This window comes from Aptenodytes patagonicus, chromosome 15 (genome assembly GCF_965638725.1).
Source record: "Aptenodytes patagonicus chromosome 15, bAptPat1.pri.cur, whole genome shotgun sequence".
Taxonomy (NCBI): domain Eukaryota; kingdom Metazoa; phylum Chordata; class Aves; order Sphenisciformes; family Spheniscidae; genus Aptenodytes; species Aptenodytes patagonicus.
The window spans coordinates 8,537,976-8,562,746 of NC_134963.1; the positions used below are offsets into that span (position 1 = coordinate 8,537,976).

Sequence of the window (24,771 nt, forward strand, 5' to 3'; positions counted from 1 at the left end):
AACGGCAGCAGGGAAAGGGTGGATGGCAAGTCACCTTTTATTGAATTTCAGCTCTTCCTCGCTGTTCCCCTGCTGTTTTTTTCCCCCTTTCTCATTTTTATGGCGAAGAATTTGATTTAACTTGATTTTTTTTTTTTAATCTGGTGGTGAAGCCAGCCTGCCTGCAGCACTGCCATCCTGGCCCGGCAGCACCCAGGGTGCCCCCAGGGCGATGGGCGATGCCCGGATCTGGCCCTTGCTATGGCTCTCGCTGTGGGCACCTCCCCACTGGGGGCTGGGGAGATTATTTGTGTTAGCAAAAAAGCAGATTAAAAGCCGAGAGAGCAATTCGTTGCTGCTGAATTGCTAACGCGCTGTGTGCAGCGGGATCTGCTGCAGTTGTCTTGGTCCTGAGCCACGGTAATTGTATTCTATGAAATATTTATTCATTTTCATTTCAATTTCATTTCCAACATGTATTTCCTATAAAATGATGTGGGGGGAAAAAAAAAAAATCGCCCTGGATGCATTTATCATCATCACAGGTTCCTTCCCAAACCTTCCCTGAAGTGGCACCGCCAGGCAGGACCACACAGACTGCCAGATCGGGTTTTTCTAAAAACTTTAAATGCCATTTTTCATTCTGCCGGGAGCCCGCAGGGACCCGAGTGGTGCAGGACCCGCCGGAGCCCGGCTCCCAGCCCTCCTCCACGGCCCCCAGGAATCGCATGGCACTGAGTGAAGTACCCCTGTGCACAGTAAAATGCACCTATGCATGGTAGAATACCCCTATGCAGCGTAGAATATCCCTATGCACAGTAAAATACCCCTATGCCCGGTGAAATATCCCTATGCACGGTAAAATGCCCCTATGCAGAGTAAATATCCCTCTGCCCAGTAAAATACCCCTATGCACACTGAAATACACCTATACACACTAAAATACCCCTACACACGCTAACATACCCCTATGCACAGTAAAATACACCTAAACCCACTGCAGATCCCGGGCTCAATGCCGGGACACGGTGCCTGAGGGCATTTTGGACCCCACGCCCTCCCGGCATCATGGGGAGGTTGGCACCCGACAGCCGCTGCACGTGTCACCTGCGCACCCTCGGGACCGTGAATTTAAGGCGATGACTGTATAATCTCCGTCACAATCTATGTAAAACCCTTACCCCAGTTATTATTTCCAGGCTGATCGTATACACTCTCTCATAAACAGTTGATTACTTCTCCTCCCAGCCCCGTGCCCAATTTGCATACAATAAATATCGCCCTCGGAAGGGTGCAGGGGAGAGCCGAACCTCGGCTCATGCTTTATTTATGAGAAATAAACACAAGATCAAGTTTGCATAATCAACACGTATTTAATTTGTGAGCTCTTCCACTCGGGTCTCTGGCTGTAATCAGGCTCCGTGCACGCGTCTGACAATCAGGTTGAAAATATCTTCATTAAGTGGCTGTTGGGTTTCGGAGCCAACGTTCAGTTGCCGCCGGCAAAGCCTGCGGTGCCCAGCCGGGCTGCGAGCCCCAAAATGCCGCAGCGGGACAGGGCACAGCCGGGGAGCGGGACTCCTCCCCTTCTTACCAGCTTCACACGCGGCTCCCGAGAAGTTCCCTTTACTGCCTTTAAAACCGATTTTTACTTTACTATAATTTGTCGATCTTAGCTTCCTTGTGCATGCTAATATATGCAAAAAAACACTGGGGCTCCTATTAAAATGCCATGAAAATCTAATGAAATTAATGTTGGCAACAAATATTACCTAATGGAAGAGCCTCTGGGAAAAAAAAAAATGAGTGCAAATATATATTTGCACATATTTAAAGGACTCTGTCAAGTAGTTTAGCTTCACAGTTTAGATTTTATTAAAAAGGAGGGGGAGGAAGCACAGAACGTTTACCAAGCCCAACACAAGCAGAAGGGCTTTCATGAATTGTATTTTTAATTTCCATGAAAACTGTTGCTAATATAACTGAGACCCTTTCAGCTGCGCTGGATGGCCAGGTAGAGGAGCCCAGGGCAGAGGTGGGAGCCGAGCCGTGGAGGAGAGGTGAGCTGGGCACGCCGCATCGCATCCGGCCAGCGTTGCGTCCATCAGGCATCGCACCCGGCGAGCATCGAGCCCGGTGAGTGTCCCATCCGGTGAGCATCACGTCCAGCAAACAGCCCATCCGGTGAGCATTGCATCCAGCAAGCATCCAGCCCAGTGCGCATCGCATCTGGTGAGCATCCCATCCGCCATGCGCTGCATCCAGGGAGCATCGTGTCCAGTGAGCATCCTGTCCGTAGAGCAGCCCATCCCGCAATTATCATGTCCAGAGAGCATCCCATCCACAAGCATCCCATCCGGTGAGAACTGCATCTGGCGAGCATCCCATCAGGTGAGCATCCCGTCCGTCAGGCCTTGCATCTGGGCAGCATCCCATCCATCAAGCATCACATCCAGGCGCCATCGCATCCGGGGAGTATCCCGCCTGGAGAGCATCCCATCCAGCAAGCGGCACGTCCAGCGAGCACTGCATCCAGCGAGCACCAGATCCAGCGAGCACCCTGTGCTGAGGGTGCAGGGCGGGGCAGCACCCACCCACGGCTCTTCACTACCAGGGCCTGAGAAAGCCGGGAGTGACTGCCGACCCATCACCGCGGCCGTGTGCGGGACGGTGTGGGGATTTCTGCCTTGGCTTGGCCCCGCGGCACAGCTGATGCTCTCCTCAGCCTCCCGTCCCAGGGGTTAACAACCCACACTGAGGTGGTGTCCATCCAAAATCCAGCCGAAGCGAGCTGGCTGCTGCCCACCGCCGAGCCGGCCAGCGTGCGCCGCTTTCAAACACCGTCAATAATTCACTCTCTTTTCTAACCTTTATGGCAACACGGCCCAGCGCGGCAGCCGGCTTTGTGCTCAATTAGGTGGCAGAGCGGGGAAATTCGGCACGTCTGCCTTTTAGCATCCTCTTAGCCAAAGGGGCACCTCGCATGGCCTGAGCCACACGTTAATTAGCAGGCTGGGGGCTGGGTGCTGGGTGCAGGGTGCCACGCCGCTCACCCAGCCACCAGCTGCTGCCAGCCGCCCTGACATGGCCTCCCTGGGGAGGGGACACCCAATTATACATGTTTATTAACTTACGTGTTAATACTCTAAAGCCATCCGGCAATGACAGCTTATTATAAGCTTATCTCTCACAGAAGGCTACTCCTCGTCGGCAATTACAACAGCTACTATTAATTCCTCTTTAAAGGAGCCCTGGCAGGTAATATCTGCTCCTAAATTTAAGATTTTCAAAAAAGCCTAAGACTTTAGTGCAAATATTCCCATTAATTATTTTACATTTGGGGTTTTTTTTTTCAATTTGCAGTAGACGCAGCGCGTTTGCCCTTCAGGCTCACCGGCAGCTTTCAGATGGCTTTGAAAGTCTCTGTAAAGACGAGTCCTTGCCAAAAGCTCAGGGGCAAGCCCCATCCTGCCCCATGGTGGGGGTGAGAGCTGCCCCCTCCCGGCACCCAGCAGGGTCCCCGGGACCCCAGGCAGGGGGGCCCAGGAGGGGTGATGGGGACCTATCGCTGATGGCTGGAAAACACCAGCTGGGCTGATGGATGTGAGATTTTGGGGCTGGATGATGCCCCCTCGTTGTCCCCATCGCCACAGTCCCACCCACAGGACTCGGGGCATCGCCTCCACCGGCAGGACGGGGCCGGAGGGGACGGTCCCTGCGGCACCTGCGCCCCACTGCGCCGCTGATTGCTGCTCCAGTGACTGCGGCGAGCGGTAATAATAGATTTTATGATCCATAAAAGCCATCTTTAATGCTTAAGAGCTTGTATCTGTGGTGTAATGGCATTAAAATGCTACTGGCGGGCAGCCATCCCGCCTGCCAAGGCGAGGGCCTGCCTGCCGGATTTTTCCCGCCGTGTTGCTGTTTTACCCACGAAAACAGACTGAACACGCCGAGAAGAAAATCTGCCACGACGCCTCCGGTGCCGCGCGGCCGCTTGGCTGGTGGGAGCGCTGCGGTGGTGGCTGAGCCCCCGCATGCTCGAGACGTATGTGCTGGGGACTCGGTGCCACACCACCCTGGCACGGGGACAGCCAGCCACCAAGCCATGTCCCCAGGAAGGCACGCCGAGGGCTTCGACGTCGAGATGGAGATGGGGACGAGGATGCCAATGTGGCCACCCAACGGCTAGTGGCATGGCAGGGCATTGGGGTGCGCAAGGGGCAGGGCATCGTCCCCCAGATTGAGCCTTGAGGGTGGGATAAACCCTGGGTTTGGGGTGGGAAAGAAATGTCACGTGAAATAAGGCTAAACTGGGCAAATGCACTTGGGTGGCCCCGTCCCTGTCCCCATCCCCGTCCCTGTCCCCGTCCCCATCCCCGCTGCTCCCCTGAAATTTGGAGGCTGATCCCCGCTCTCGCCCCTCCTGCCCATCCATGATTAACTTTCTCTTTAATCTCCCTAATCTCCATGACTTGTATCACACTGGAGCCCTGGCCCGTCCCCGGTGGCTGCCCGTGCTCCCTAAGCCCTTCTAATTACACGGGAATCCCAGGCGAAGCCGGCCCGGCCGCGCGCCCCGGCCAAAGGCCGCACGGCATCAGCCTCACGAAGGGCAATAAACGAGGAGTTTCAGCCGCAGGATCCACAGCCTGCGCACGGGCAGGGACGCGGCAGCTGGGCATGCCCCGGCACAGCCCGGCACCGCACGGCACGGCCGCGGCAGCCCTGGCAGCGACTGGGGGCAGAAAAATATCAAATTTCCCAAATTGGATTTGCAGTCCCGGCTTCGTATCCGGGAGGGAGCCACGTGTGCCCCGCTAAGCCGGAGACGCAAAGGCCATCTGGCAGTGCTGAGAGCCTGATGCCTGCCCCTGCTCGGTGCTCGTGGCCGTGCCACTGCCACCGCCACGGCCACGGCCATGCACGCTGAGCTGGCGCAGGGCGTGCTGCCCCGTGGGAAAAGAAAGCAAGGGGGGTGACATTTCAGTGCCCAAAGGAAAACCGCGTGGGAGGGGGCTGCTTTGACACCGGGGGCATGTTGACATTTGTACTGGAAAATAATCCAGAAAAAAAATTGTTTCGGGTCAAACCAACTCATTGTGTCTGCCCTGAAATGCGAATATTTGGGATTTCCTTTTTTTTTTCAAGTTAAGCCTTTGCAAAAGCCTTCCCATCAATGTGTGTATATATATATATATTTATAAAAATATGAAGCTCAATTTTTATACTTATATAATAATGAAGTTCATTTTCAACCATCAGCACGTCCAGAAAAAAAAAAAAGCAGAATTTCACCTGGGAAGCACCCGGACAAAAAGCTTTGAGTCCCAGGAGCCATCCACCCGCAGATCCCAGCCCGGAGCCCCTCTGCCTCCCCCAGCCTCCCTGAGAAGGGGTTCACTCTTCATTTTAAAAACCAGTAACTTCCCCCCTCGCCCATCTCTCTTCCCAAGTCCGAAATAGCTTTGGCGGTATCCGCTCGGCTCTTCCAGAGAGGATTGTTCAATATCTCTCTGCGAGCTGTGGGATGTCTGATGTTAGTGAGCACATTAAACAGGGGTATAAATTCGTAATGAGAGCCCTGAAATGAATGGTGCTTATCATTTATGGATGGAATAATTAAAGATACTGTACTTGGAGGTTTTACATGGTACTGTAAATTGTCAGCCGTGGAAGTAGGGGAATAAGTAGGATTGAAACAGCTTCAACTTGGGCAGCTGAGGCAGCCCCTCGGTGCGCCCAGGGCCGTGGGACCCTGGAGGATGCCACCGCCAGCGGTGGCTGTGGGGACGTCCCCGTTCCCGCCCGTGGTCACCCTTCCTGGCTCCCGGAGAGAGCGAGCCTGGGCTGTCGGGAATTTGGAGATTTACACTTTTTTGATGACTTTCCTGCCCTTGGAAATCACCCACTGGCAGAGCCAGCCCTGGGGCTCCTGCCTGCTGCTCGGCCCCGGTGCGGGGCTGTGCCATGCCCAGGCACGGCACAGCACAGGGTGCCACAGGCTGGCGGGTGATGCTCTGCTCCGGGCACCCTAGAGATTTGGGGGGTTCCCTGCCGGTGCCCCCCCCCCCCGAGGTCCACGCACAGCCCAGCCACAGTGCATGGGGCTGCGGGTTGTCTGGCCGTGGGGCACCCCGTGCCACGGGGCAGCGGGTGCAGGGGGGCACTCAGCCCACCCAAGCACCCCTGGGACCCCCACGACGCCCCGGTGCACCCTGGGGGGCAGAGCTGCCTCTCCCAGCACCGCGTCCTCTGTCCTATTTTAACTCCGATCATCTAAAATACTGTAACTATGGCAACCGCTGCAGGTGAGACTCATTACAGTTAATCCTCTAATTACTAACTACCTCTTCAATCAGTTGTAATTACTTTGGGGACACAGTTAACCTCTCATTAGAAACGCATGGCCACGTTTTACCAAAAGCACAAACAGTGACATGCCTGGTAATTTAGCACCGCGGCACTCAAGGCCACTCTCCGTCTTTTACGCCGGCACAATCTCATCCCTGTCATTAACCAGGAATGGTTGTCATGACAATTAATCATTCAATCCCTCATCAGCAACTTTTGCCAAATGTCACCCTGCTCTTGATCAAATGAGAAGGGAAAATTAAATGAATCAATTCAGCACCCTGGCATTTGTGCCTATTTTTTGGGGGGGCGGGGGGGCGGGGATTGGTGGGTGAGTTGGAGATTGCCCAGCAGCCGGGCTGCCTTGCTCTGCCCACGCGCTGGGGGCCTGGGGCGCCTGTCCCGGGTCCGGGGGGCACCAGGCACCCTCCAAGGAGCCCTCCCAGGGCTGGGGGTCACCCTGTGCCCCTCGGGGCTCCCTGACATGATACTCTAGCCCCTGGGGCTATTGGGCCATTGGGCCATTGGCAGCCCCAGGTCACTGCCAGATCCTGCTGCAGCCACCCAGATGTGTCATCTCCAGATGTGCTGTCCCCAGATGTGCAGCGGTGATGGGTCGGCCAGCCAGGTTAAGGCTGGCGACCTCTGGAGCAGAGCAGAGCAGAGCAGAGCGCCCGCTCCTCTGCTGTGCCCCAATTTTGCAAACAATCCTCTCTCTGATCATTTTCCTTTTAAACCTGTAATTAGCTGGAGTCATTTGCTGCATGCAAATCCCAGCCCTTAATTGCCAGCACTAACCTTGTGCAGCTCTTGGGCTCCCGGCAGCGCCAGCCCCAGCCCCAGCCCCAGCCCCATGGCCATGCCGGACCCCCTGGCAGCCCCCAGCCCGGGCCTGGGGCTTGCATGGGGTCAGGGGGCTGCCGGGGCTCTTGGTCCCACCAAAAAAGTATTGGGGTCTCAGCGCCGTCAGCCGGTGATGGGCTCTGCACCATCCTGTCGGCCCCAGGGAGACGTCGTGGAGCCCCGTGGGAGGGCACGAGCCCCCCGAAATATTCTGCCCCGATATGGTACTGCTCTGCTCAGGGCTTCATTTATAATTCCTGGGGGCTGATCCAGGCCAGCCCCCATGGGGAAGGCAGGGGTGTGCTCGCCCAGCTGCACGGGCCCCGGGGAGATGCGGTTGGGTGGCTGTGCATTGGGATAGCTGGGCATCGGGGTGGCTGGGCATCAGCGTGGCTGCACGTCGGGGTGGATGGGCATCGGTGCAGCTGCGCATTGGTGCGGCTGGGCATCGGTGCAGCTGCACATCAGGGTGGCTGTGCATCGGGACAGCTGTGCATCGGCATGGCCAAGTTTCGGGGCAGATGTGCATCGGTCCTGGGGACTGTGTGCTGGCAGATGGTGGCTGCTGGCACCCCAGGGCACCCCAAGGCCACAGCTCATCCCAGAGGGGTGTTGACCACCGCGGAGAGCATGGCATGGTCTTCGGGGGGGCTGCACCCATGATCCGCATGGTTCTGCCATGGGAGGGGCGGCTGTGGCAGGCTGGGCAGAGCTGAATCCATCCCCCCCATTGACGGGGAAGGGGGAAGTTTCACTGCGACTCAATTATAGGAGATTGTAAAATCACATTAGGAAAGTTGGCATTTAAAGCTTGATGCGTTTGGACAGTGTGTCTCTCCCCGGCTCGGGGAAATTGATTATCCGTCAGAGGGCCGGGCAGGCTGGGGCGTGCTGCTCGCACCACGCACACCACGCAAACCGCGTGCCCCCCGCCAGCAACCACGCGCCTCCCGCCAGCAGCCGGGGCCAGGCAGCCTGGGGATCCCCAACTGGGGCAGGAGGTGGGGCCAGGGCTGGGGGCTCCCCTGGGGCGCCCGGCTCCAGCATCCCCCTGGGCAGGGCAGGGGAGGGGTGCCTGCCCCAGGGCAAGGGGGTGCCCATGCCCCCGTGCTGGAGAGCTGGGGTTCGGGGGGTCCCGCGGGGCCGCTCCCATCCCCCCGCGGTGGCAAGCAGCACGGCTCAGCGCTTTTTTATTTAATAGCCTTGATTGTGAATTCCCGTCCTGTTTGCTCACACGTGCGTGGCTCGGCTCGCGCTCCTGCCCGGGAGAGCCCATCTGCTGCCGAAAGCCCCCGGCACCGGCACTGGCACCCGCCTCCCTCGGTGCTGCCAAGTCCGCGCCGGGGCCAGGGCCACGCTCGCTCCCCAAACCGGGTGCGGGGTGGGTGACACCATTCAGCGTCACCTCCCCGGGACGACATGGGAAGCGTCACTTTGCCTTAGGCTCACTTCTTTCCGCTCCACGTCCCAACCGCTCTTCCGGCACCTCGAGGCAGCCAGGATCCGGCCCCGCTGTGGTGTGGGTGGGGATGTGCGGCTCCGGGGGACGGGATTGCTGTTATATTGGGGTGTCCTCCAAGGGCCCCTCCGATGGGCCAAATTCCCCCTGGGCGCAGGGAGAGCACCGGGCGCCTCTGGCACGGCTCCAGGCACCGTCATCAATGCCGGGCTGTGCTGGGTGTTGGCGTTGCCCTTCCCGCCCTGGCTGTCCCAGCTACCCGGCAAGCCCCTGATTAATTCCCTGAAACCTGCAGTGCGCAAATGAGTAATAATCCCAGCAAACGCTAATTGGTGAGCTGCATCCTGACAAATTGATTTGCCGGCGCGATTGCGCGGCGGGGCTGTGTTAACATCGCACGCCCGGCCAGCCCCGCGCCCGCTGCACAGGGGGGGGTCACTCTGGCCCGCCGGGCGCGGATCCCGGAGCCATGGGGTCAGATGGCTCCTTCCTTGCCAGCTCCTGCCTGCACTGGGGTGGCCAGAGACTGTGGGTAAAGCCAGAGCAGCACCCAAAGCCCCGCGACTTCACCCCACTTGGGCTCAGAGCGTGCTGTCCTTAGGAGAGCACGAGTCTCCAACCGTGGAAGCGCCAGGCAGGGGGGGAAGGAGCCTGGCTCCAGGGATGCTCCAGGGATGCTCCAAGGGCTGCTGGTAGCCAGCACCGCCACAATGCTCCCGTGCCACTGGCTCACACCAGGAGAGACCCGGAGGGAGCCAGGATGGTGCAGCCAGGCTCAATCTCAGCACCTGAGGGCGGGATGAGTGGGGACAGTCCCTGCAGGGATGGGGACAGTCAGAGAGGGCATTGGGACAGGTGGTGGCTGGGATCCAGCACGCTGTCCCCACACCTCTCCTGTCCACTGGGAGACATCCCCTGGGCTGGCAGCAAACCTCTCCAAATCTGCCCTTGCCCTCCCAGCTCCATGGCAGGCAGAAGAAGCCTGGGGAGAAGTGGTCCCGTCTCCCCAGCGCCCAGGTGACAGTGAAGCAGTGCTGGCTCCTGCCTCCCCGCAGCTCCGCCTGAGCCCCTCTGCTGCAGGGCCGGGGTCCCTGCCCTCCTGGCAACGCAGGGAGAGGGACCACCCCGGCCCCAGGTGGTTTTTGGGGGAGAGGGGCTGCCTGGAGTGGGGAGCCGGGGGGTTCAGAGCAGGGATGGGACCCAACGGGAGCCACGGGACCGCATGGGGGGCACAGGTGGCCCCCAGCCCCCCAACTCCAGCAGGGTCTGGGGAGGGGGCTCAGGTGGGGTCAGCAGGGATGGAAGCCTGGGAAGGAGCATCGGTCCCTCCACCCTAGCTCACCCTGGCTCTGGCACCCGCACAGCTCTGCCAACCTCACCAGTCACTTGTTGCTGCCGAGCTCAGCAGGCAGGAGCTGGGCAGGAGCCCGGGGCTGCGCCGCTGCCACTCACTCTCGTCAATTCTTTATGGAGCTGCATCTTTAATAGCTTTACAGAGCCCATTTAATGTGCTCCGAGACATGAAGTGCTGTCTAATCAGCACATTTAGGAGAATTGCCCACATCCTGGTCTCGCTGCCATAAAACAGTGCCCACAGAAGCATCTGTAATTAATGCTTTTTTTCGCTCGCTCCCTCTCTCTCCCACTGAATCAATTTATAAAGCGCGGACTTCCTCTGCGCTGGAGCTTTTAGGCTGTTTTACTCCGGCATCCGAGGTGACTAGGCAGCACTCGTCAATTAAGCAGCTGTGTATAATGGATGCTTCAGAGTAAAAAACACAGTCTGATTCCCAGAAATGATCAATGCGCATTTTTCTCACAAAAACACAGGCTCACACGTACCCACTGGGCTCCGCTCACCCTCCCGGGGCTGAGCGAGGCCACCGAAAAGGAAAGGGGGGGGTTGGAAAAGAGCTTCTCTTTTCTCCTGCCTTTGGAAGGGAAAAGATAAAACGGGCTGAGAATTAGGGACAGAGTTAATTACTGTCACCCACCTGGGCAGGGACCTGCCTGCTGTCACCCGGAGCGGGTGCGAGGTCCCTGGGGAAGGCACCGACCCCAAATTGGGGATCCTGTGCTGGGGGGAGCAGGTCAGTGTGGCCATGGAGGGTGGGAGGGAGCGTGACGGGACCCCTGGGGGGTCCTGTGCGGTACGGCCCCCGGCACAGCCCCCGGCACCCCGGCTGGGGCTCTCCGGGAAAATTTGCAGGTTTTATTGCATGAGCCGGAGGTGGCTCCTAATTGGGAACCAGGAAATAAAAAGGGAGAGAAAGCGGGGCTGGGTGGGGGCCAGGTCGGCAGGGAAGGGCCAGCCACCCCACCCCCCCCCCCGAGCCCCCCGCTCCATTTTGGGAGACTTCAAAGCCTCCTGGCGCACAAAGGCAGCTGCCTTTGCTCTTTCGCTTTGCGGATCAAAGCCCTGCGGCAGGGAGGACACCCGCCAGCGCTCGGAAAGCTCAGCGATGCGCAATGTCGCGCGGCCCCCAGCCCCCCTGGCCCCCCAGCTCCCGGCAATGCCCAGCACCATCCAGCATTTCCACCTCCTCCCTATTCCCACTGCCGTGGAATGCAACGGGAGCCGAGCCCTCCCGTGCCCCGTCCCGGCCATCAGCCCGCTGTGGGTATTACCACGTGCCCCCAGCATCCTCCCTGCACCCCAGTGCCCGGCACCAACTCTGGCTCCCTTCACCCCAAGAGACCTGCTGCCCCAGGGATGGGGACAGGGACAGCCCAGAGCAGGGCACCACACCGGTGCTCGGCACCATCGTATCCACCAGGACATGGGGACACGGCCAAAGCGTCCCCGCTCCCCTGTTCAGAGCACTTTCTGCCTTCCTAGCAGCAACCTGCCATTTCCAAGGCAGCAGGTTTGGGATGCTCTGGTGGTGCCGGCACAGCAAACAGGGGCCGGTGCCGCCGCGGGGGCTCAGTGGTGGGAAGCCACCCTGGGGTTGATGGTATTGGATCAGGAGCAGTTTCGCCCAAGCAAGGACAGCCACGGGCTCCAGCGGCGCTGCCAGCACCCAGCCCCGAGCCGCCCTGCCTGCTCCCCGGCAGGGGAAGGCAGCCGTCCCTGGGCAGTGGTGGCTGATGGTAACCTGCTCCGAAATGGAAAACTTATAATGGTGTTTTTAAGGCAAAGCCTAATTAGGACCGTACACTTGGGCATCGTGCTAGTTTCCGAGCAATAATTGGCCTTGTAAAGTGGAGGGGGTGGTGTGGCCGGGCTGCAGTGAGCAGGATGCCAGGAGGGGGGTGCCGAGAGCGGGGTGCCACTGGAGTTGGGGTGGTCCTGCCAATCCACTGGGCTTGGCAGTCCCTGGCTGGAAGCCCCGCCAAGCTCTCAGCTCCTGCAAGCTCGCATCAAGTTATCCTGGAACAACAGGGCTCTTGCCCATGAGGGCTATGGATTTTCCAGGAAGGATTTCAGGGCTGGCTCTGCACGGAGCCCGGCTCGGGGGCACACAGCGGCTGATTTGCACGGTCTCGGCGGCACACAAAGGCGGAGCGGCGCCAGCGGTGACGGATGCGCTGGCTCGGTCACTGAAGCTCAGCTTCCTTCTCCCCAGCCCCGCTGCGGCTCACGCGGTGAGGATGGTCCCATGGGGGCAATCTCAGCCCGAGTGGGGCTGGGGACGCCCGATGCTGCTGGCTGGGCTGTCAGAGAAAAGCAAGGTGCTGCAGAGAAAATGGCTTTTGAAAAAACAGGGGAAAAGTCCTGGTTTAAATCAATTATCTGCCTTGGAGGCAATAGGCTTGGAAACACCCTGCTGAGAACGCGGGCAGGTTTCGGTGCCAGGTAGCAGGGAGAGCAAAGGAAGCAGAGCCCGAGGCTGGGACAGCACGGATGGATGGCAGAGCTGCGGCACCGCTGGCCAAGAAGTCTGATTTTTCTTTTCCCCTGCAATGTTCTGGCCGGTGGCCGTGATGAGGCTTTTTATTTCTTGCCTGCAAAAATATCGATTTCAATAGCTATCGATGTGCCTCCCCGGAGCTCTCGCAGCCTTGTGCCTGCCTTGTCCTGCTGAGACCCCGAGCGGGGCCGTGGGGCCAGGCAGCATCCCATGAGGATGGGACAAGTGTTTTGGTGCTGCAGCTCAGCGGTGCCCTCGGCATCCACGTCACGTTGTCCCTGGCACCCGGCGAGCCAGTGCCAAAGTAGTGACAAAACTTCGACAGTCCAAACTGGAGCATCTTTGGGCGAGCAAGCCACTGCGGGCAGGAGATGGGGTGCTGGGAAGGGGGCTGTGGGGCTGGGGACACCCCCCAGCACAGCCACAGCACCCCCACCCCTTCCCTAAGGGCTCCCAGCTGAAGGAGGAGGTTTCCTACTCCTTTCACTTTGTTTCCAAATTCACCCTAATAAATCCTTCCAGGAGCCGGAGCCCCCTAACAAACATCATTGGGAAAATCCAGGGAGATGGCGGGGCCATGGATCAATCCCAGCCCAGCGCTGCTCCCACGCCTGCCCCCTCTGACCTCTGCCGCACCGGAGCAGCCGGTGTCCCTGCCTCCCTCTGTCCTCAGCTCTACGGCTGAACCGCCGTAACCGGATTTACGGCCGCAGGCTGGAATACATCATGCGGGGATGGAGCCGCTTGTACACTCTATACATCTCCATTAATCTTCCCCGGGCGCTGCGGGTCATCGGGCCCCACTCCTTGGGAAGGGTCCCACCGCTCCGGGGGAGGGGGAGAAGGGGCTGCAACCCTGCCAGGGGGCCGATGGAGCAGGAGGAGCAGAGCCCGGTGCCACGGCAGCTGTGGTGCCATGGCCAGGCTGGACCGGGGGGCAGGCAGAGGCGTGAGCAGGGGTCTCCCACCCATCACTTTGCCGGCGTGGTTGTCACCTGGCTGCGGCATGATGCTGCCTTCCTGGAGGTCGTGGCTCAGCTGTAATGCCTCCCGAAGCCTGAATGTGTTTGCCTGCGGCAGTCTGCCGAAAATTAATATGCAGAGTGGAGGGATCCTTCCCCCCCCACGCGTGTGCCACGACGGAAGCCGTTTGAGTGAGGGGAACATAAACCCGAGCTGAGCGCGCCTGCCATGGGAGCAGCACTGGAGACGATGCTCTTATCAGAGCAGCGACACCGACAACCGGGCTTTATACATTTTTAATAAATCATTTTAAATTCTTGACTGTCAGGAGGATTGAATCAGGTGCTTCCCTGGCTGAAAGGCTGAGGGGCTGTGCCGGCTCTCCCGGCAGCCCAGCACTGCTGCTGATGGGGTGCATGGGGGCTCCGGTCCCACCACGCGGCATTGCTTGGGGCTGCCAGGCATCGCTCTGCGCCACGGGCACCGGGCCATCCCACCGCGGTGGGCTTGGGGATCTTTCGCCTTCCTCTTCCCCCCAGTGGGTGCCCTCCGCCATGCCTGGGCCACTGACAGCCCGGCAGAGCCATGCCGAGCCGGGAATGGCACAGGGGAGAGGGGGAACTTGCTGAAACAAGCAAATTGCAATGATTCCCTTTTTCCAAATGTCAGCAGATTTGGTGGGGAAAGAAGCAAATAAGTTAAAGGTGAAGATCTCTCGGGAATCTCCAGCTTGCTCCGACTTCACTCCCAGAGCCCAGCGTCCAGCCCAGCTGCCCACAGACACGCGCTCCCCCCAGGCTGCCCCCCTCAGCAGAAACTACCCTGTAATCCATGCTGACAGCACATGCCAGCACCGCACCGTAAATGCAATTAAGCGGTGTAATCGAGTCGTTTGGGGGAGAAGGAAACTAGTTTCAGAGCAACAGAAAGGAAATAAAAAAATCTGTGCAGGAGGGAGGTACGTAACACCGCACACAAGGGATGGGGCAGGAGCAAACCCAGAAGCAGCATCACGCCCGGCCCTGATCATCTCCTGTTTCCAGGAACTGGTTGCTCACAAAGCCAAAAGGTTTCAGCCAAGGAGCCGGTGAATCGCCTGTGATGGAGCTCTGAACCCCTGCCAAAGGAGGAGGCACCCTGGGCTCCGTGGGTCTCTCTGGGCTGAAAGGTGCCCTGGGGACCATCAGGGACGAGGTGATGCCCACCGGAGAGGGGGACAGTACCCAGCTGGAGGTGGCCATGACTGCCAACTCCTCTCTGGGAGTGCTGCCTTCGCTGCTCTGCAATGGCCGGGGTGCTGCCTGCCGCAGGTCCCTTCCACAGCCGGAGCCACGGGGACCCCCTGGACCCCCCTCGGCTGCGGCCCCTCCCAGCCCAGCGATGCTGCTGAGCGCTCCCGCACAAAGAGGCTGCAAAACAGCCCCGTGCCGGATATTAAATGTTCCCAGGTGAGATAAAACCAAATCACCTGTCAGTCAGCCCCGTATCTCTCATGGCATCAGAGGCTCGTGACTAATAGGGCTAGAAAATGCACTGCAGGCTGGAATCTGCTCTTCCTTGCGCTCCCGTCCCCACTCACAAGGGCTTTCACCCAAGCTTTTGAGCAAGGTTGAATTTTTCACAAAATACAAATGGGGAGGAAAGAAAAAGGCACAGGATCTGCTCTGTCACTGGCAGGGGACCGAGCGCAGGGACAGCAGAGAGTGAGGATGCAGTGACCCTGGGATGCTCCCTGGCTGCTGCTGGGATGCAGAGCTGGCACAGGGCCGTGCCAGTGCACAGTTGGGGCTGCTGCTCCATCGTGCCCCGGCCCAGGAGAACACGGGTGTTTCTCGCAGCCCCACAGTGTGGGTGCTGTGATGTCTCCTCAGTGCTTTTACAGGGTGGGAAGGGTGCAGGGGACTCTCGCGGGAAGGCCGACTCCACTCCTCGTCTTGGAGCTGGGAAGACCCTGGGGGAAGTCGCAGGAGCGATGATCCATCATGTGTCAGTGACCCAGACTAGGATATTTTTAAGCAGGGAATAAAAATAGACTCCAGCTGATGGCGAGCACTCGCTCCCGGCATTGCTGTCAAGGGGGCTGGGGGCTGTGCTGGGGGGGCAGAATGCACCCCGGCCCCTTGTCCCCCAGCCAGCCCAACCCCAAGCCCTGCACGGTTATCCCCCTGCCATGGACGGTCAGTCCCGGCTCACTCTTAGGGTGGCCTTCATGTCACCGGCTGCACCCTGGGGGCCACCACCCTGCCCAGGCACACCCCTTCCTCCTGCAGCCTGCAGATGCCGGGCTGTTTGTGCTGGACTGCTGATGCCCCCGTAGAAATTGTGCTGCCTAATGTACGGCTGCCTGTGAGATAATGCAGGCTGCCACTGGCCCCAGGACCTGACTGAAACGGAGATTTGTTTCAGCTGAATAACTTGCTGAATCTATAAATAAACCGGGGGGGGGGGGGGGGGGCAGGGGGGAAGCAACCGCAGAGCACAGAAGCCTCTGCCTTCCTGACCCCTGCAGCACCCAAGGCAGCTGCCCCCGAACACTGCCCAGCCCTGCACCTCTGCCACCTCCCACAGCAAGCAGCACCCAGGGGGACAGCGAGGAGGATGCTCTTGGGACACGGCTCCTTGCCCAAACTGGAGCCTTCCGTGCCCGGACCAGTCGCTTGCCCTCTATGTCCCCTGGCTCCGGCTCTCCCTGGCTGGCCCTGGCGCTTGGGGCATTTCTGGCCCTGGGGACCCTGGCAAGGGGCCGTACAGGACCAGTTTCTTGCCTCGGGCTTCCCAGTGGGCAAACTCTGCTCTCACACCGGTAAGATTTGGGATCCGGGAGTGAGCCCACGCACTGGCACGGGGCAAGGGGCAGCAGATCCTCCGTGCCACAACAGCAGCTCAGAGAGAACCCCACTCCTGCCTGCCTTCCTCCTCCTCCTCCTCCCCCTTCACGCCTGGCTGCCTGTGGCCGTCTCACTCCCGCTCTCCATTTGCTTTCCCAACAGATGTTGGTGTTTCTCCTCTAACAAGCGTTTTAACGCCAGAATCTCTCTCACCCCCTTGACTGGGAAGCAAAAAGCTTGACATCTCCCATCAGCATCAAAGTCACTTGCCCAAACACCCCGCACCCCACCACGGCTGCCAGCGCCGCGCTCCTCCGTGCCCGCAGAGCCAACGGGGCACGGTGCCAGGAGCACCGCGAAGGCACTCGACGCCCACTGCCTGCCGCATTCCTGTCCCCCACGTGCCCTGTCCTTGCCTGCAGGGAGCCGCCTCTCCATACCCCCATCCCGGCAGTGTCCCTTGGGGAGCCGCATTTGGAAACGGCTGGGAGCTGGAGAAAACCTCCCGGGATTTGCCGTGGAACGGGGAACGGGGTCATTAGCCGAAAACCGGCCGCAGAAAGCACCCACCTGCGCGCCAACACCTTCGTTAGCACCAGTAAGCCCTCAACCCGGGGGCGGGCATCCCCGCTGGGCCGGGCTGTGCCCTGGTGATATCAATTACGGGCAGGAGCTGGCAGGGGAGGCGAAGGCACCGTCCTCCCCACCGTGTCCTTCAGCATCTCTTTATGTCCCCGTTGCCAAGACGGGAGGGCTGCAAGCGGGGCAGGAGGCAGCGATCCCAAATATCGATGCCGGCCCCGATCAATGCTATCTCCTTTTTCCATGCCTATGAGCTCATTGATTTTTTTTTTGTTGTTACCTCTCTGTTTATGTAATGTCTGAACTTTGCACAACTGAACCGTTTAATGTGCAGAAAAGAGCCCTGTTGCCATGAAAACGGACCTGCAAATGACAGCACGAATGCGGAGATATCCCTGTTTTATTGGGCCATACTGAATGTATTTTAACCTTGATAAGTCAATAACTTTTCGTACAAAAGGAACCAAAGCAGCTACGGCTTTCAGAGCCTTGAATGCATTTAAAGCGGAGAGTAATGGCCCGGTTTTAATCCCCTGGAAATCTTTCTCATTCTGAGGGCCAGTCATTTCCAGAGCAGACTGACATTTTGGTCGAAGAATTACAGCGTGCATTTGTCAGGATGAGAGATGAAAATGCTCAGTGCTCCGGATTGCTAGCGCAGGTCAAAAATAATGATATTAAATTAAAGGGACACCGTCATCTTAAAGATCAGCGGTTACGATCCCGCGTATCTCCGCTTTGTGAGCGCAGTGACGAGGCAGCCGGCATGGAAAACTTTGGGTGGGCTCCCCGGTGCCACAGAGGAAGGACTTTCCCGCCGCCACCCCGGATCCGGCCGATGCATTATTTATTTGTGCTAAAGCAGAAGGACTTTTAAAAATCTCTCTCCTCCAGCAGCGAGGGCTGCCCGCTTCCTTTTTGCAATTCAATCCCTCTGGATGTGGAAGCGGAGCCAGTCTCACTTTGCAGAGCTCATTCATTAGCAGATTAAGGCTCTCCTTGTGTTCCCAACATCGCTGAGTGAAATTTATGTTCCGGCAAAGTACCACGGGTTCCCTGAATCACAAAAGTGTTTCTCCTCTGTAAAGTCTTAAAAAAAAAAAAAAAAAAAAAAAAAGATGTAAATGGGGAGGTCAGAACTGCTTAATAGTATCTTCTTGAAGGCAGTGCCGAAACACCCACCTTTTGAAGTCCGCTATTTCAAGATGGATCTCTTCCCCAGCAAAAACGCCATCACCCTTTCAAGTCCTTGTGAGTGACTTCAGGTGGTTAAAACATTTTCTGAGAAGAATGAGGGCTCCTTTTTTTTGTGCCGAATAAAAAGCAATCATTCTTCCTGACTTACTAATAGCTTTGATTAAATTATCTTTGAAAAATCTAAGTGCTGTTCACAGATCTATAATGGTTTTATTCTTATCGCTGGCCTATATTGCAACACAGAAAGCAGATAAATAAGCTGCAGAGAATGTACAAAGCTGCACAAGAACCTGCCAGATATATGAGCTAAAAATGTTTGAACTGAAACAAATGAATAGTATGAATAGCCCTGCTCAAAGAGGGAATTTATTCAATATAATGTATTTTCACAGGGAGGATAATACATATTATAATTACACAGAGGAATCGCTCTCCTGAAAGCATATCTAGCTATTATTTTAATTTCTCAACCTTCAGCGTTTGCTGGATCAGAAGTGGTGACTGGAGCATCTCCCCACGTTCGGAGATACCCAGCCTCCCGAAACGGCTCCTGGGTTTGAGCTCTCCTCCCGCACACCCAAGGCCCCGGACGCCTGGGGAGCTGCCGGGGGCTGCCCTGGACAGAGGAGCTGGAAAGGCCCCGAGAAGAAGGCAAACCACCCCAAAACTCCTCAAAGCCTCATGCTGCAAGGCAGGAGCCGCAGAGGAGGGAGGCGGCAAGCCGGCGAGCCCCAGGGGCACACACTGGGCTGCTTCGGGGGTGCTCGGCGGCAGGGAGCTGCATGTGCACGTGTGTAGGGCTCCTCAGGGTCATTATGGGCAAGAGTGAACGGGCTGCTTCTCAAAGTCCTCTCTATCCACGGACGCTCGCACTCGCACGGCCTACGCCAAAGGTACGGTGGATTTGGGGAAAGAATAAAGGAGCTCAGGACTCGTGCTAGTGAGGGCAGACTCAGCGACGACAGCACTCGCTCTGACTACGCAGACCACGGGGCCTCAGCGGCGGTCACCGGCTCCCCGGGGAGCGCTGGCCGTCCGGTGGTGAACACCGCGCTCCTCCAGCTGAGGTTTCGTTCCCTGTTTGCCGGAGCTGTGGCACCCCGGGGGGGGGGGGGGGGGCCGCCGCACCGGACCCCTCCCCGTGCCCTCGAGGGCCCCGGGGGGCTCCCCACGGGGCCCGCGGCCCCGCCGAGGAAACCCTCCTCCGGCAGCGGGACTACAACTCCCATCGCGCCCCGCGGCGCCGAGCGGGGGAGCACGGCGCGGCGGCGGCGCGCGGGGCGCGCCGGGAACCGCAGTCCCGCGTCGCGCGCCTGCCGGAGCCGCCTGCCGGCGGCCGGTTCGAATTTTCCCGCGAAAGGGGCGCGTGTGCCGGGCGGCCCCGCCCCTCCCCGCAGGACGCGCGGCGGCGTCCCCTTGGTAACGCGCCGGGGGCGGGGCCGAGCCGCGTGCGGCCGCCGGGCCCCGCGCGGGGCGCTCAGTGTCGCCGCAGCCGCGCGCCGGGCGGGAGGCAGCACCGAGGGGGCCGCGCCCCGCCACCGCCACCGCCACCGAGCCGCGGCCGCCCCTGCCACCCCCCCCCCGGCCGCCGCTGCGCCACGGGCCGGCGGGCACCGATCGCCGCCGCACAAAGGAGCCGGAGGACCCGCGGTGTGATGCCCCCGGGGTTCCCCGCGCCGCCTGAGCCCGTCTGCGCGGGGTTTATTTTATTTTAATTTCTTACCCCCCCCTACCCCCCTCCCCCCCCCGCCCCGGATATTTTTCTCCCCCCGCCCCGGGGGCAGAGCGCCGGGAGCCGCCGCACGCTGGCCGCGCACGGGGCGGGGCGGGCCGCCGGCGGGGCGCGGGGCCGGGCGGGCGCCGCCGCTGCTGCTGCGCGGCCCGGGGGGGGCGGCCCGGCGCGCCCCGCACCGCAGCGGCCGGAGCCGGCCCGGATCCAGCTCTGACGGTAACGGGGGGCCGGCGGCGGCGGGCACCGGGGAGGGGGGGTGGGGGGGATTACCGGCGCGGTGGGGGGCGGGGGGGGGGGGCGCGGGGGACCGCGGGGCTCCGGCTCCCGGGGCGCATCAGGAGGCGGCGCCGCCGCAGCGCGGTGCCCGGCGGTGCCCGGCTCTCCCCGGCCGCGCAGCCGCGGGGAAGGCACGGCGGGCGCGGAGCCGCCGCCGCCGCCGGCGGGGGACCGGCTCGCCCGTCGCTACCGGAGAGGAACGGGAACAACTTTTTTTTTTTTTTTTTTTTTTTTCTTATTTTTCATTTTTTTTTTATGGCTTTTTGGGTCGCCTGACTCGTAAGTGGAAATAAAATATCCACGGGTGCCTCCACGAGGAAAGCTGAGACACTTCCAGCGTGAGCCGTCCGCCAGCTGCTGCCTTTTCTGCCGATCCCGGCTGCCCCTTTTCGCCTGGAAAAAAGGGTTTTTCTCCTCCGCCCGGAGCCGGCCGGGGAAGGGAGGCGGCGGGGAAGCGCCCGACCCCGCAGGGACACCGGAGCGGGTGGTGGCAGAGCCAGGACACCCGCAATCGACCCCGCGCTAGTGTGGATACGGCCGGTCACAAAGGAGAGGCGAGGAAAAGGAACCACCCTGCGATGTTTTATTGAAAAGCCCATCTCCCTGGCTGCCTCCCGCGGTGTCAGGTAGCTCGGCCGGAGGAGAGCTGACTGCGGGCGAAATGCATCTCCCACAAGCTCCGCTGCGGAGGGAGCATCCCTGTGGCATCTTCTGGACCGTCGGCGCTGGGAATACGATTCACCGGGGGACGAGGCGTCGTGCTCCCCGAGAGCTCGTGGGCAGCACGGCTGGGCATCCGCCGAGGCTGCGACCAGCTCCGGCCGGGGACGAGCGGGCTGTGCCGCCTCTCCGGCTCGGCCCCCAGCAGAAAATGAGGTGTTCCCAGTGCCAGCGGTGGCGGCTCAACCCCAGCATCCAAATCCGGCTCTGGGGAGAGCCGTGAGATCGTGGGAATTTAATGGCTGGAGAGGCAGGGCCTGGACGCAGAGAGCCGGCGGCAGCTCGGCACAGCTCGCTGCAGGGCACTGCTGCACCGGCTGAACGTGGCATGGCTCTGGCCCTGCGGGTTTATTTCTGAGGAGAGGCAGCAGCAAAGTTTTACAGCCGTGCTCGGTGTTTTCCGAGGGATGAATTTGCTTGGCATCGGGCAGTGGTGGTTTGCCTGGCTCTGGTTGTCGGGGCACAGATGTCTCCGTAGGGAGTTTTTTGATATATATGTGTGTGTGTGTGTGTGTATATATGTGCATCCTCCTGCTAGGGTTGCTCTTGTTCAGAGGCTGCAGGCAGCTTGCCTGGGTAGGCAACGTGCTTTCATGGAGGGCAGAGTGCTAAGGGCGCCTGGCCGTGGGGCTCTGCGGGCGTGGGGGCAGAGCCACGTGGCCCCTGTCTCAACAAGGAGTGTCCCGCATCTTGCTCGGGATGATTTTGTGGGATTTGACGGTTTTATACCTTCCCGTGCCCCTGCTGTGGGGTTTTACCGTCCGGCGTGCTGGGCACATGCCACTGCTCGCTGGTCCGGGTGCCCGCGCGCGCCTGCGATGCTCGAGCGGGACCCCGGCTGGCAAAGCCTTCGCATGTGGGCTCCGGTGCCGGGGGGGTCAGGTGGGAAACATCCCTGGTCAGAGAGCACCCGGCATCCCAGGCCCTCGGGAGGGACTTTTCTTATTAAGGATCCTTAAAACTTTCAGGCGTGCATTTTCAGGTGCCGATGGCCGTGCGGGGGCGAGCCGCGGTGTGAGCCATGTGCCGTTGGGTCTGGCTGCCTCGAAGCCGTAGCGGAAGGAGAGGGAAGCTCTCGCCGCGGTGCCTTCCTTTGACCTTGTATGTAGAGCTGGGGAAGAGAAAGCCGTTCCCTGGCTGTGGGAGCCTGGCTTGTTTTCCCGGCTTTAGGAACGGCTTTCCTGCCGGCTGAGTGGGTTGGTACCGGTGGGGCGCATTCTCTGCGCTGGAGAAGCGCCGGCTGCGAGATGGGCCCCGTTTCAGCTGACCGTACCATTAAAAATTGAAATATCTTGGTGTGAATACTTATCCCCGGGCTGGAGCAGAGAAGCCCACGGAGGGAGGAGATGGGATGGCTGCTGCCGTGCCGTGCCCCGGGGGACAGAGCACCTCTGGGGAAGCCATGTCACCTCATTTTTTAAGCCCCTCTGGTTATCTGTTTTATTTGAGCCTGAAACACACATCCATCCCTGAGCAGGCTGCGGAGGAGCCTGTTCTCTCCCAGTACTGTTTTTTAATTGCAGCCTGCTGCCCTGCCCGGGGAAGGGCTCCAGCTCCCAGGGCCGAGGGTCTCCCAGGTCCCACGACCCTGCGGCGGTGGTCCGCGCCGAGCAGGGTGCTCCACGCCTGCTGCCGTCCCCGAGCTGCCCCCGCGCTCCCTGCCGTGTGTGCTGGATTAGTGCCGGGCATTTGCATCCCTGCCAGGGGACAGAGTTATTTTTTGCCTGAAGCGGGTTTCCTGCGTGGCCTGAACTTGTGCAGGAAAATCTGCGGTGAAGCCGGACAGCCCCCCTCCCCTCTCCGGCCTGATCCTGGCCCACCTGCGGCACAGGGAGCTATGGCCCCGTAAATATTTGGTGAGAGCCAGCCCACGCTGCCATCCTCCTGCTATCAGGGTACCGAGGGCAGGGATGCGGGTCCCACCCCTGAGCATGGTGGGTGCCAGGGCGGTGGGGTTGGTGGCGGGAGCCTTGTGACCCCACAGCTCCTTTTGGGGACAGAGCGGGATATCCTTTCCTGACAGGATAAGGTGCTTTGCTGGTGGTGTCTGATCCTCGGACGGGGGAGTCCGTGCTCTGTGACCCCCCCCTACGGCTGGCTGCTGCCGCCCGCAGGGATGCTGCAGCTGGCGGGGTGGGCCGGGGGCTGCACCTGCCGGGACCCCACTCCCAGCCCCGCCGGCATCTGTGCCGCCGCATGTCCGTCTGCAGCGGGCGCATGCATGCAAAAATAAGACATTTCTTCTTTCTCTTCTGCCTGCGCATTCCTCAGAAAGCTAATATTCATGAAAGGTAATTCAATCAAACCGCGATGCCTATCAGCTAATGCAGCAAAGCTGGCGCAGGGGTGAGAATGGGAGCCAGGAACACAAAAGCCCTGTTTTATTACCTCCTGCTTGCCTGAGAATTGCTTTTCTCCCTCGAGTGAGCCGGCTAAAGCTGGCTTTATTATGTTAACCTATTTGCGTGTCAAGAGCTATTGTGCCTCTCTTTATCTGTGTTTGTATTTGCTCGATGCAGGGAATAAAAGGACGAGGCGAAAATGGATGGCTGGTCAGTGCTTTGCACTCTGGGGGCACTGATTGGTTGCTAAGTGATTTGCATCCCCGGTAATCGCTTTTATCTCGGAAGGATGTCGTGTATAATTATAAGCCTACTGACATCTTTTGAAATCTGCCTAATGGGTGTTTTTAATTTACATGGGAAGCAGGGGCTATTTATGTTGCTCTGATTACAGGTTGTGCGAGTATATGGTTTAAAATATAGATATTTCTGTAGACGTGGGGGACCGTGAGTGATGGGGCTGTGATTTTTGGCGAGTCCCTGCTCTCCTGGGGACAGCTGGAAGAGCAGAAGTCACCGTGCATGAGTTTGGGGTTTAATCTCTTAGCCCACCGCGCAGCCCGGGGTGCTGCTGGATCGTGTGCTCAGCCCGTGCATCAGCCGTTCCTATAGCCGTTCGTGAAATAAAACAAGAGGTGGGCTCCTGGCTGCTGCAAGCTGGACCCGGCTGCACTGCTCGTGGCCATTTACCCCCAGGAGCTCCCCTCTGCAGCCCTGGGACGAGGCACGGGGAGGGGGGCCGTGCCACCGAGCCCCCGCTCCAGGCATCCGTGCCACCGTGGGGCTGATGGTGCTGAGCATCCCTGCCGTGCTGCAGCCGTGCCGGCGCAAGCCCCGCAGCCGGGTGGTGTGGGGAGCTGGCTGTGCTGGCTGGGGGGAGCCCGGGCTCTGCGGTTCCCTGCTTGGCCTCCCATGCAGAGAGTGCTGGGTGCTTCGCTGGGCCGGGGGGTAAATATTTAACTGGTGCCCGGTGCTCCAGCTGAGCCCCGCCAAGTCGTGGTTCTCAGGAGCCGTGTGATCCTGCGTCTTTATTAGAGCTGCAGCTGGTGGGTTCGCACGGCCGCGGCGGAGCCACCGCGTTCACTTACGGCAAATAAAGCTCCTGATCACCTGCGGTCCTGCTGCCAGCCCCTGTACCCGTCGAACTCCGAACCAGGAGGCACACTGGAGCCTGCTGAGGTGTTGATGGGGCTCAGGGCTTGCTCCTGGCGTTGGGGGCATCGGCAGTGCCGTGGGTGCATCTCTCAGGTGGGCGGTGGCATGTGGGTGCTCCGACACGGTCCTGGGTGTGCTCGGGCACGGAGGAGCCCTGGTGTGCAAAGCAGCCCGGCAGGAGCGCGTTGCCATGCTGGCCATGCCGGCGGTGTGCTCGGCTTTCCTGCTTTCTGCCTCCGCACTGGTAAATTGTTGTGGTGTCTTAGGGGCTGCCAGGGCTGAAGGGTGGAGGCTGAGGTGGAGGTCGCGGTGAGATGAGGGGTGTTGGGGTCCCTCCTGGGGCTTTGTTAGCAAGGACTGGGACATCTCTCAAACATGCAGAGGTCCTGATGCAAAGTCGGTGCTCGCAATGGGTGCAGGGGCCGGCCTCCCTCTGCAGCGGGTGCTGGGCTGGGTGAGGGTGCAGGGCAGGTCCCAGGGGCAGGTT

General features: G+C 59.8%; 1 protein-coding gene across 1 annotated transcript in view; it reads left to right on the forward strand.

Annotated features, from left to right (window-relative positions):
* Nucleotides 1–19,978: 19,978 nt before the first annotated feature.
* The window catches only part of FAM222A (family with sequence similarity 222 member A), a 30,648-nt gene continuing 25,855 nt past the window's right edge, over nucleotides 19,979–24,771 (forward strand). Inside the window, exon 1 of the mRNA XM_076353092.1 lies at nucleotides 19,979–20,007. The gene's annotated coding sequence lies outside the window, so the exon portion shown is untranslated. The remainder of the gene's footprint in view (nucleotides 20,008–24,771) is intronic.